We start from the raw sequence: 12,461 nt of genomic DNA on the forward strand, positions 1-12,461 counted from the left end.
TCTTAGAAAATTTTGCAGGTCGTGTGAAAATTCTGGATGCAAAAATACCAGAGAAACAAGAGTTTTGTTTTAATAATGTTGAAGGATAAATATTGGTCAGGATACCATGAATAGCACCTTTGCTCTCTGAAATTGTGCCTATGGATGTTTTACATCCATTTGGCAAAACACTAGGCTGTGGTCCAAGTGCTATTAAATGGGATGAGTGTAGATGGTTATTTGAGGGTCAGCATGGACAGAATGGGCTGAAGGGGCTGTTTCTGTGTTGTATGCCTCTCTGACCCTCTGACTCAGTAACAGGGGCTCTTAGGTTAACATCTTATCCAAAAGTCAATACCTTTGAAAGTGCACTACTTTATATGTGTCAATCTAGAGTCTGAGATCAACTTTCTGGCACAGGATTCAAACCATTCACCTTCAATCTCAGAGTCAGGAATGCTACCTACCATTTGAGCCACAATGATACTCAAAATGATTGTCACTTTCCCAATTGCAGGAGCTTATCATGTGCAAATTTGCTTCTATGATTCCTACTTTACAATGGTGACTACACTTAAAAAAGTACATAAAGATGACTTGAGATGGTGAAAAGAGCTACAGAAATGCAAGTCTTTCTTTAACCTTTAACAAGGGTTATAAAAATATGTTTTTCTGGTTCGGTAGGAAAGTATCTGACTTCAAGAGGAAGTGGGGCTGAATTCCAATTTAAATGCCACTCTTCATAAACATTAAATAGAAAAACAAGACGATTGTTTTTATTTAGTTTTTTTGTTCATGAAACATGAAAGTACATAAATCTTAACCAACATGTTGTTTCCCATGGCCGATATCAATCTGCTGTATGTATAATAAGAAAATTAGGAAAAAAATATCACGTTCAAATTGCTTGCCTAAGATGTTATGCAGAGATTTTTGATTCAGGTGATGAGGTCAGACACAACATGAAAAAAAAAGGTTGGAATTTACTCTGACAGAATTCCAGCACGATTAGTGATTTGCCGCTTTTTTGACTGACCCCTTGAAATATTCCTTATCTTTACTAGGGCCAGTTTGGCAACATTCAAATTCCTTCAGCAGACATGGGATAGGAAATGCTACTAAAGACACAACATTGTTGCCTACCTGAGAGCTGTTATCAGTAGATACAATCATCTCAATGATGCATTTTAAGGAAAGACACTCCACCCCATCACACAAAAACTCTTATCAAAAATGCAGCTGTCTTTGTTGTTAGTGGAGCCTGCTGGGAAATTGAGGATGTTCCAGACAGACACATTGTCATGAATTCCACAAAGGCACTCCCACCAGGATGGTGAAATTATAAAATTAATTACTAATTGCAGTTCAGGTTGACGCTATAACATTTTACAGTAAAAGCAAAAGATGGGAAATAAAATCAAAGGGACAACATCTGTGGAAAGAACAGGCCTGATGATGTTTCAACAAGAACAATATGCATTTATATAGTGTCTTTACATAGTTAGGCATCATCTAAGTTACGTGACCTTTCACCTGGACTGCTCAGTGAAGGGTCTTGACCCTGTCAGTCCAGATGAAGGGTCTGGACTCAAACTGTCGACTGTCCATTTCTCTCCACAGATGTCGCCTGAGTCAATGAGTTCCTCCAGCAGTTTGCTTTTTGAAAAAGAATTCAGGATGGCTTTGAAGACCTTTTGTCAAGAGCACACAGAAGCCCTGCGTAAAAGGTGGAAGGAGCGTACTGCCCCCCCCCCCCCCCCACCGATTACTCATGTACCTGACCATCAGTCACTCAGCGCCAGAGTGCATGGACCCTCACTGGTCACCTCAGAACCCACAACACTACAGTGGAAGCAAAACAGTCTTGACTCCAAGATACTGTCTAAGAAGGAGAAGAGGAGTAACTTGAGCAAATATTGCTGCCATTTGGGCATCAGAAAGATGAATGGCCATTTCTCCTTAATGCTTTTGCTGGTAGTGTTGGAATGTTAGCCAGCAAAGCTGGAAGGCTCACTGCTCTTCTTCAGATAATGCCAGGGGATTTTAAAATGAGGTAACAGGACTGACAGAAAGACTAGCTTGTGGGTAACCTGCCAATAGTATCACATATCCCCTGAATCCTCGCAAAGCTGTCAATGCATTTCCACAACACCTGATTATGAAGGTCAGAATAGGGAGTTTGCAAGTCCTGCATTGGGACTTTGAACCTACAATTTTGATTATTGGTAATTGGTTTATTATTGTCACATGTACTAAGATAGAGTGAAAAACATTGCTTTGCATGCAATCCATACAGATCATTCCAAAACATAAGTACATCAAGGTAATACAAAGGGAAAAGCAATAACAGAATGCAGAATATAGTGTAACAGTTACTGTTACAGAGGAAGTGCAGTGCAGGTAAACAAATAAGATGCAAGAGCCATGACAAGGTAGATTGAGAGATCAAGAGCTCACCTTTATCATACAAGAGGTCTCTTCAAGAGTCTTCTAACAGCAGGATAGAAGCTGCCCTTGAGCCTGGTGCTGTGTGTTTTCAAGCTTTTGTATCTTCTGCCTGATGGAAGTGTGGAAGAAGAGAGAATGATCAGGGTGTGTGGGGGTCTTTGATTACATTGGCTGCTTTCCCGAGACGGCGGGAAATGTAGACAGAGTCAATAGAGGGGAGGCTGGCTTTTATGATGGACTGAGCTGTGTCCACAACTCTCTGCCATTTCTTGTGGTCTTAGGTACATTCTCCCTGTGTCTGCATGGGTTTCCTCCGGATGCTCCAGTTTCCTCCCACATTCCAAAGATGTACAAGTTAAGAAGTTGTGGGCACGCTACATTGGCACCGGACGCATGGCGACACTTGCGGGCTGCCCCCAGAACACTATACACAAAAAGATGCATTTCACTATGTGTTTCAATGTACATGTGACTAATAAAGACATCTTAAATAAAAGGCTGAGGTTTCTAACACCTGAGCCTGCAGGGGATTCATGTCTGTCCTTTACTTTATGAATGCAAAGAATGGTGGTAGCATATTTCTTGAAATGGAAAAAATCCCTAAAAGAATAAAATCTGAGTGATTTCATTTGAAACTTTGGTATTCCAGAACTGTTGCTGTATCCCTATATCCGGCATTTGATCAGCTGTCAATGAAGTACTATTAAAACTCTGATTGGGAATCAAGCTGGTCTGGCATCAGTTCATAATGCAGGATAACATGAAAATTCATTCTCTATTGAAAGGTTATTGGCATTACAGTAGGCCTCTCCTTTGCGCTGAGTGAAGGTCTGTAACATATATCAACTGCAATAGGCTCACACAGTGTTCAGAGGAGATTTCCCAATTGTTTTTACACTATTGCAGATGCAGGGGTTACAGAAATTCAGCAGTGTCTTTATAGTGTCACTGATGATGATTCCTGAGGAATTATCCGTGATATATCTACAGTGTCACTGACATGCAACAATTGAAGGAATTCACTGCACTGTGCTTATTGAGTCCCTGACTAACATCAATCAGAGGTGTTTCTCTGCACTATTTTTATGGCGTCACTTTCAGTCAGTGATCAAAATTAATTCTCTGTCTGGATTTATGATGTCATTGACAGGTGACAATTAGGAGAGTCCTATGCACTACATTTATGGCGTCACAGATATCTATCACAGTGGTATTCTCTGCACTGTATGTATGGTGTCACTAACACGTGTCAGAGAAACTCCCCTCGCGGTAAGTATTTATGGTGTCAGTCACATAAAACAGGTCTTGTTAAAAATGTATTTCCCATGTTTTTTTTCCCTTTTATTCCCTCAGACCTTCTTGGCTTCAGTCCCACTAAAATGCCAACTTCTGTAAGGGCTTCCTGTTCTAGCTGACGCTATAAATGGTCTTTTTCTCAGGCAGAATGCCCTGCCTCATAAAGGTGGTTTCATGACCTTCTACATCAAACCACCACCATCATTGCCTTTGCCTTTGTAAGCTGATGGTTAGCCCACAACCTTTATTGCCTCTTTATTGAACCTTTACTGTCACAGTTCTCTAAAACTTGCTTGAATTTCTCCAGTCATATCGCTCCCACAGCCAGATCTCTAAACAGGCAAAATTCAAGGTGTCTAACTGTGATAGAATTTCCCTTCTTTAGTCCCTCTGTAGCCTATGATATTGAGTTACAGAGTCATGGAATCATACAGCACGTGAACTGGCCCTTCAGCCAACCAAATTTGCGCTGGTTGCCGAGCACCCATTTACAATAATCCCACATTAACTCCATTTTATTCTCCCCACATTCCCATCAACTCCCCTGAGGTTTTACCACTCACCTATACACTCCGGGCAATTTACAGCGGCCAATTCACCCACCAGCACCCATGCCTTCGTGCACCTGGAGGAAACCCAAGTAGTCACGGGGGGAAGGTGTAAACTCTAAGCAGACAGCACCAGAAGTTAGGATTGAACCCGAGTCATGGGAGCTGCAAGGTAGCTGCACCCCTCTGCTGCCACATCATCTTCCTTTGATGCCTTGGCCGCCCTGTCCAATCCAGAGGACTGCCCTCCTTTGGGTCCGCTGCTGAATTGTACTTGGAATGTTTCCAGTCGTTATTCCATCCTCCTCCCAGAATCTATCCTTGGCTTCCTCCTTGCCTTCGTCAAATGTTGTCCCTACTCTAACCAGCAAAAACATGGCATTACGTTACATAAATACTCTGATGATATCCAGCTCAGCCTCACAATCATTTCTGTTGATTTCTCTGTTGCCCAAATATCACAGTCTATAAACCTCAACTCCTCTTCCAAGCTTGCTTCCCCTTTCTTATCCTGCATCAAATTCTATTTAGCCATCTTGCCCTTTTTATACTAACTGTTTCCCAGTCCAATTTAAATACAGATCACCATTCTGGACCATAATTTCTGCCGCTCCTAATATCTCCTTCCTCATGTTGTGTCAGCAATGTGGTCTGAGCTCAAGAAATCTCTAAAACTTCATTCCCTTGATCCCTTCACCTCCCTCTCCTTCTTAAAACTCATTTCCCAATTATTTCCTCCTTTATTTTGACATCTTTTTCTGCCTGACTGTGATATACTTTGAGAAGTATTACTATAAAGTTGTGAGGCAAATTATAACACTTATTGTTATGATTGGAGGAAATCTTTGCTGGGCTCATGGTTTTAGTGACATTAAATGATAAGTTGAAACCTTGTCTCACAATGACATCTGCTTCACTGAGTAACACTTCTCTGAATTTGTACTCATGCACATGATACTTTACAGCAAAGCCACCACTGTAATGAAAAACCTCCTGAAAATAAAGAATATGTGGAAGGGAATACAATGCTGTTGTTTGCACTTTCTGTACCACATAAATCGCAAACCTTGGAGATCCATGGACAGCCTCTGAACAATATCTGAAGCAAGATCATGGCAAGACTTCAGTCCTTCCTATTAACATAAACTCTGAGAAAAATTTGATTCCACTTTGCTGCATTTTTCATGCAGGGATGGGAAATATTATGGCAGTTGGTAGCCTACCCGATGATTATAAAGACAAGATGGATTACCCAGCGAGCAGTTAAAATGGGGTACTCACTAATGATTGAGCTGATTGGCATAAGTTCAATAAACATATTAGGGGAAGTGATAGGATATGCTGCAAAAGCTCGATCAAGAGGGCAGTTTGGAGAATGTATACCCGCACAATCCAATTGGATCAAAAGGTCTTTGTTTATTTTATTTATTACTTGTTGAAATTTTGTCATTGTCCAATTATGGTGAAATAATAGTTGAATAATAGCCCATAATATAAACCACTCTACATTTATTTAATTCTTGACAATATTGGAATGGCAATTGTGTGCAAGAATCTGGTTGCATTGTTGAACTGAGTTAAAAGATTACAACAGGCTCTACTGTAAGCAATCTACACAGACAGCCCCTGTCCAGGTGTCCTGTATTGTCAAAGGAGGTGAGTCATCTGTTTATTCTGTCAGTTCCCATAAAATTCCCAAAGACTATATCATTATCTGAAGCAAACTTTCTTCTATATATAAAAAGAATCCCACTTCCAGCAGTGACTTTCAATTGATGACAAAAATAGACCACACCATTCATTAAGCATCTGCCTTAAGGTGGTGCACATTTGTTTAGTGTTAAGCATACATTCAACAATTCAAGTCAAGTTGAGTTTATTGTCATATGCACAAGTACGGTGAGGTACAGGTACAATGAAAAACTTGCTTGCAGCAGCATCAAAGGCACAAAGATTCAGATAACACACAGAATATAAATTATACATAAATTATACAAGACTGAAGAGAAATACTGTGCAGAACGAGGCATTAGTGCGGAAAACATAATCGGAGACAAGTCCATGGCAGTGCAAAAGGTGGTCTGTAGAGTTCCGTTGCTGAGGTAGGGTTAGGGTTGTGCAGGTTGGTTCAAGAACCCGATGGTTGTAGGAAAGAAGCTGTTCCTGTACCTGGTAATGTGGCACTTCCGGCTCCTGTACCTCCTGCCCGACGGTAGCAGTGAAAAGAGGACATGACCCCAATGGTAGGGAACCTTGAGGATAGATGCCACCTTCTTGAGGCAGCACCTCCTGTAAGTGCTGTCAATGGTGGGGAGGGCTGTGCCCGTGATGGACCCAACTGTGTTTGCTTTACTCTGCAGCCTCTTGCATTCCTGTACATTGGAATTACCATACTAGGTCATGATGCAACCAGTCAGGATACTTTCAACAGTGCAGAGAAGTTTGTTAGAGTAATATGCTGAATGTCCTTAAACCTCTAAGAAAGTAGAAGCACTGGCGTGCCTTCTACATGATTGCACCTATGTGTTGGGCCCAGGATATATACTGTATCACTTTGATCAATACTAATAACTACAATAGGCATAATAGATAAATTACCGTATGAGAATTACCAGAGTTCAGATCAAGGACTTATGTTGTACTCTGCTTTTCATTACAGAGTCAATATAACAAGAGGTCAGTCAAATGGTCCTTTGAACGAATGATCCAATTGGTCTCATTCCATTGGAGACACAAGAGACTGCATATGCTGGAATCTTATTCCCTTGCTCTTTCCCATTAAGTCGTCATTCATTTCCTCCTTTAATTCCCTCGAATACATGAATTGATAGTGGTGGCAGTGGCAGAGTGTTCAACTGCCCTATTGCAATTGGGATATTCTGACTGTTGGTGAGAATAGCAGATATATTGCACCACTCTCCACATAGGCAAAAATCTGCCAGTTCCAAATGCTACAGAAAAAAAACCACATCCAACCCTTCCCTGAAGCACCAGGTAAAATACTACCCTTGAAGGCTTTCAAGTCCTGGATGTTGCTGGGAGCTCAGAATAGGGCCTAGCTTCACTTTTCTGGGATCCAAAACCAATGTAACATGGGACAAATTCATGGTCATATTATTTACAAAGTAAGGAAAATATTTCTTGGTACCTCAAGAAATGTTTACCTCCATATTTACAGCAGAGCTGCCTTGACTTTCTTCTTGCACAATGGAACTTCTTGACTAACATCTCAAAGCTCTTCACAGTGGGAGGACATCTCTAGACAACTCTGTAAATGTCAAGGTAAGAACATTCAGATTATCAGTTTATTTGAAAAAATAGTTTGTGCTCTTTTATCTTTCTCTGACGTCCAAAATTGATACTTTGCTCCTGTTATTCATCACACAGGAAAATTCAATTCCCTTCTCGTATAGGCTGTGTTGAACTGGTAAGGTTTCCATTGTATCTTTACAAGCTGTAACAAGTGCACATAATTGGGAGCCTTCACTCCTCGTAACACTGGTTGTTAACAATCTATCACTGTCCACCTACCTAGTTAATTCAATGCAGCTCTGAAAGAGAGATGTGCTCTATTTCAGATAGGTTAAACTGAGGCTATATCTATTCTCTCTGATGGACAAGAACAATCCCATAGGGCTATTCCAAAGAAGAGTTGGGACATTTCTGGACAGCATTTATCCCCTATCGACATTTCCCAGGAACCAACCTAATGAATTTACATTGCAACAACTCTAGGGTAGGTATAACTTTCCTTGGGAATATACTTATCAGATACAGTGGGAAAACACTAAGAATAGTAGGAATGCAAATTCTGCATTTATAAATTTTTCATCACACCTCAATCCATCCCAAGGAAGATAAAAGTATTTATTTGAAGTGCAATCATTGTTGTGATAAAGTGGAAAAATTGTACAATGATTTTAATGGAACATCTCGAAAGGCACTTTTGTAATGATCCAGGCAGCTTTGAACATGTATTTTTTATTGGGGCATGCACCAAATGTGACATTCACTGAAACAAAGAAGTAGGCATCTCCTCCAATGTTGGACATTTTTTTAACATTCATTTTTGGGATTTGGCATCACTGTTAAGGCCAGTAGTATTCCTTTACTGTCTATTCCCAATTGCATGGTGATGAGCAACATTTGGTGACTGGTTTGCATTCGTGCTGAAGTCACTCTTTTTCATATGCTCACAATGTGCTGCTTCTCCCTGGGTGTGGAGGTCAGCCTGGTGGAAGGTATAACTCTTCGGATCCTTTGTACAGCCAGTATGAGCAGCTCTGCAGAGAACAGAGGGCAGAGGCTGTGTCTAAAATAATCATTGCATTTATTTAGTACCTTTCAGGACTCCAGATATCCCAAGGCAGTTTGTAGCTAATCAAACATTTTTGACATAGTGTATCGGTTAGCGTAACGCTTTACAGCGCCAGCAACCCGGGTTCAATTTTGGCCGCTGTCTGTAAGGAGTTTGTATGTTCTCCCCATGATTGAGTGGGTTTCCTCTGGGTGCTCTGGTTTCCTCCCACATTCCAAAGACGAACAGGTTAGGAAGTTGTGGGCATGCTATGTTGGCGCCGGAAGCATGACGACACTTGCGGGCTGCCCCCAGAACACTCTACGCAAAGGATGCATTTCACTGTGTGTTTCGATGTACATGTGACTAATAAAGATATCTGATCTGATCTTATCTATAGAAAAAGCAGCAACCAATTATTACACAGCAAACTCCCTCAAACAGCAACATTATAGTGACCATTACATCTATTTGTAGACATTGATGGGTAAATATCAAACAAGATATCAGGGACAACTTCCCCTCTCTTCTTCAAAATAGTGTCATGAAATCACTTACATCCACTTGAGCAGTGGGTTGGACGTCAGTTTAAAAGCACATCCAAAAACATGTGACAATGCAGCACCCTCTTGGTGCTACAATGTTTACATTTTTCAGTTTGAGCCTCAGGAATGGGGCCTTAAAGCCACAGCCTTCAGACATAATATCTGCCTAATCCTCTTATCCTTTCTCCTTCCTGATACAATTACCAGGTGACATGGTGCTACTGTGCAGTGCTGATCGCTTCCTGTGCAGTGCTGATCGCTCCACTTCCATTTATCTCGGCTCTTTTGGCAGCACTTCCCATGTCTCCCAGTGCCTGAGGACAGAGCTGCAGGTAAATGAGGAGATTACCTGAATGCACCAAATTCCAGGAACTGCCTGCCCAATGATACAATGGGGCACTATCACCGCGCAGGCAGCAGTAACTCAAGAGCTCACCACCAATGTCCCAAACCAAGCAGGGACAAGCGATAGGTAGCAATTTTTACCATCGACGCCTATTCATAACTCTGATCACAAAAATCCACAACAGGTCCCTAAAAGGTGAACAAGACAAAGTCCAGAGAAGGCTCTGGCTTTGAGTTCATCATTTGCAAGCAGTGACAGAGAATGATTGCAGTGCAGAGTGGGAGAGGAACTGGGGTGTGGAGTGATCAGTGGCGCAACTAGTGGAGCTCACAGTTCCAGCGAACCGGGTTCATTTCTGATCTCTGCTGCTTCTCACCTGCAGTTTGCATGTTTTCTCTGCGACCGTATGGGTTTCCCCTGGGTGCTCCAATTTCCATCCACGTCGAAGAGATATGCAGATTGATTAAAGGGGCCACTGTAAATTGCCCCTAGTGTGCAGGAGAGTGGTAAAATCCAGGGAGAACTGATACGAAGGTAGAGGGAATTGGTTACAGGGAAAAAATTAATGGGGGATTGGGTTGCTCTGTGAGCTAGCACAGACTCAGTTTGCCAAAATGGCCTCCTTCTAAAGAGTAAGGAAAGATGGAACTGGAGTGAAGATCAGTGAGCTGTAACTGGAGAGTTCTAGTTGGTAGGTAGGCCTGTATTATACTGTGCGCACTCCACTTGTTGTATGTGACAGACAGTGGACTGCCTTTGTGAGAACCCCCACCAGAACATGAAAGCCAACATGCTGGGAAGCACAGTGCCTTACTCTTTGGTTGACTGGAGGGAGATAGTTTTGTCCCCAGTTCTCTCAGTTTTCTCCAGCCTTGTTGATTAGGATTTCAGGATCTACTCAGCAGAACACTGCTGGCATCAAACTCTTGACCAGAGCAAGATCTATAATGCAGGGACATGGAGTACTTCGGTGGGGTGGAGGGAATTGCCCAGGATCTCAGAACAAGGTCATAATAGGTATATGGGCAATACACACAAAATGCTGGAGGAACTCAGCAGGTCAGGCAGCATCTATGGAGGGAAATAGACAGTTGATGTTTCAGGCCGAGACCCTTCATTCGGACTGGAAAGGAAGAGGGCAGAAGCCAGAACAAGAAGGTTGGGGGAGGGGGAGGACCACAGGCTGGCAGGTGATAGGTGAGTCCAGGTCAGGGGGGAAGGTAGGTGGGTGGGGGAGGGGGGAGATGTAAGAAGCTGACAGGTGATAGGTAGAAGAAGCAAAGGGCTGAAGAAGAAGGAATCTGGTAGGAGAGGGCAGTGGACCATGGAATAAAGGGAAGGAGGTGGGGAATAGATGGGCAGTTCATGAGGGCAGGGGGGCAAGAGAAGGGGAGAGGGGGCCACAGGAATGAGGGTAAAGGGGGGAAGGGGGGGTTACAGAAGGTCAGAGAAATCGATGTTGAGGTCACCAGGTTGGAGCCTCCCAAGGCAGAATCTGAGGTGCTGTTCCTCCAACCTGCGCCTGGGCTCAATGTGGCAGTAAAGCAGGCCATGGATAGACATGTCAGTATGGGAGTGGGATGTGGAATTGAAGCAGGAGATCCCAGCTTTTGCGGCGGACGAGGTGATGAGAGGTGAAGTTGCCCCCAAACCGCAGAAAAGGGTACAACAGCTCCACCTTAACCAAACATCAGAGTGATACATTCTGCTCCTCCTAGCTCACCTGTTTGCCTCGGACACATGACGTCAAAGGTATTGCTGCTGTTTCATAGAGTCATCGAGTAGCATAGAAACAAGGCCCTTTGGCCCAACTCGTTAAGCCGGTCCCACGTTTGGCCCATATCCGTGTACCTGTCCATTTAAAAAATGTTATTGTACCTGCCTCAAACATTTCCTCTGGCAGCTCGTTCCATATATGCACCACGCTCTGCATGAATAAGTTGCCCTTCAGGTAAATCTTTCCCCTCTCACCTTGTGCCGTTTGGTTGTTGATTCCCTTTCCCTGGGAAAAAGACTGTGTGTATTCACCCGGTCTATGCCCCTCAAGATTTTATGCACCTCTATCGGGTGGATAAAATATATAGCCTGCCCAACCTCTCCCGATAACTCAGGCCCTTGAGTCCTGACAAAATTCTTGCAAATCTTCTTTGCCCTCTTTCCGGCTTAATAGTGTTGTGCAGGTGGTGGGAGGGACCAGAAGTGTCTCCTTTGGGAGGTGGGATATGTTTGATGGGGTCTGTGGAATTTGAGAGAGGAGTGGGTTGGGAAGGGCCTGGGCAAGGGGCTGGGATGAGGTCTCGAGATATGACAAGAGCATTGGGTGGGGTGTGGCGGGAGGGTGAGGGGAGCGTAGGGCTGGGTGAGTGGGTGAAAATTTAGTCTTTGGACTTCAGGAAGTTTAAATGAGGAGACAAAATCCAACAATTAGTAAGTTATCATGTTAGGCTCGACACTGCTTTGAGGGAAATCCCTTTTGAATATGACCCCACTTTAAAAGCAGTATTATCAAAATCTTACCGAAGGTGTGACATTTCTGCACCCTTCAGCACAGCACTGAAGTGCTTTTGAAGTACTGTTTCTGTTGCCATGTAGGAAATAAAAAAAAGCCAACTTTTATTACGCAGGCAGCAATACCATACTGTACAACAATCTGTTTATGTGATGTTGGTTTGCGAGGTTAAGTATTGCCCACAACATTGGGAATAACCTCAGTCCAATTTAAGGCTCTCGACCCAAAACGTCGACTATCCATCCGTCTCCGCAGATGCTGCCTGACCCCCTGAGTTCCTCTAGCATTTTGATTATTACTGGGAAGAACTGCCTTGCTTCGCTTCCATATGGTGCTGTGGGCTCGCCCGTGTCTGCCCCAGAGAGCAAGCAATCCTCCGTATAACTTCCAAACCACAGCATTTCAGATTCTGCAGTATTCCCTCAACCATGTCAGCCTAGATTTTGGTGCTCACGCCCGTGTTGGAGCCTTCTTAATCAGAGGTGTTAAACAG

Source organism: Pristis pectinata, chromosome 18, assembly GCF_009764475.1.
Source record: "Pristis pectinata isolate sPriPec2 chromosome 18, sPriPec2.1.pri, whole genome shotgun sequence".
Lineage (NCBI taxonomy): Eukaryota > Metazoa > Chordata > Chondrichthyes > Rhinopristiformes > Pristidae > Pristis > Pristis pectinata.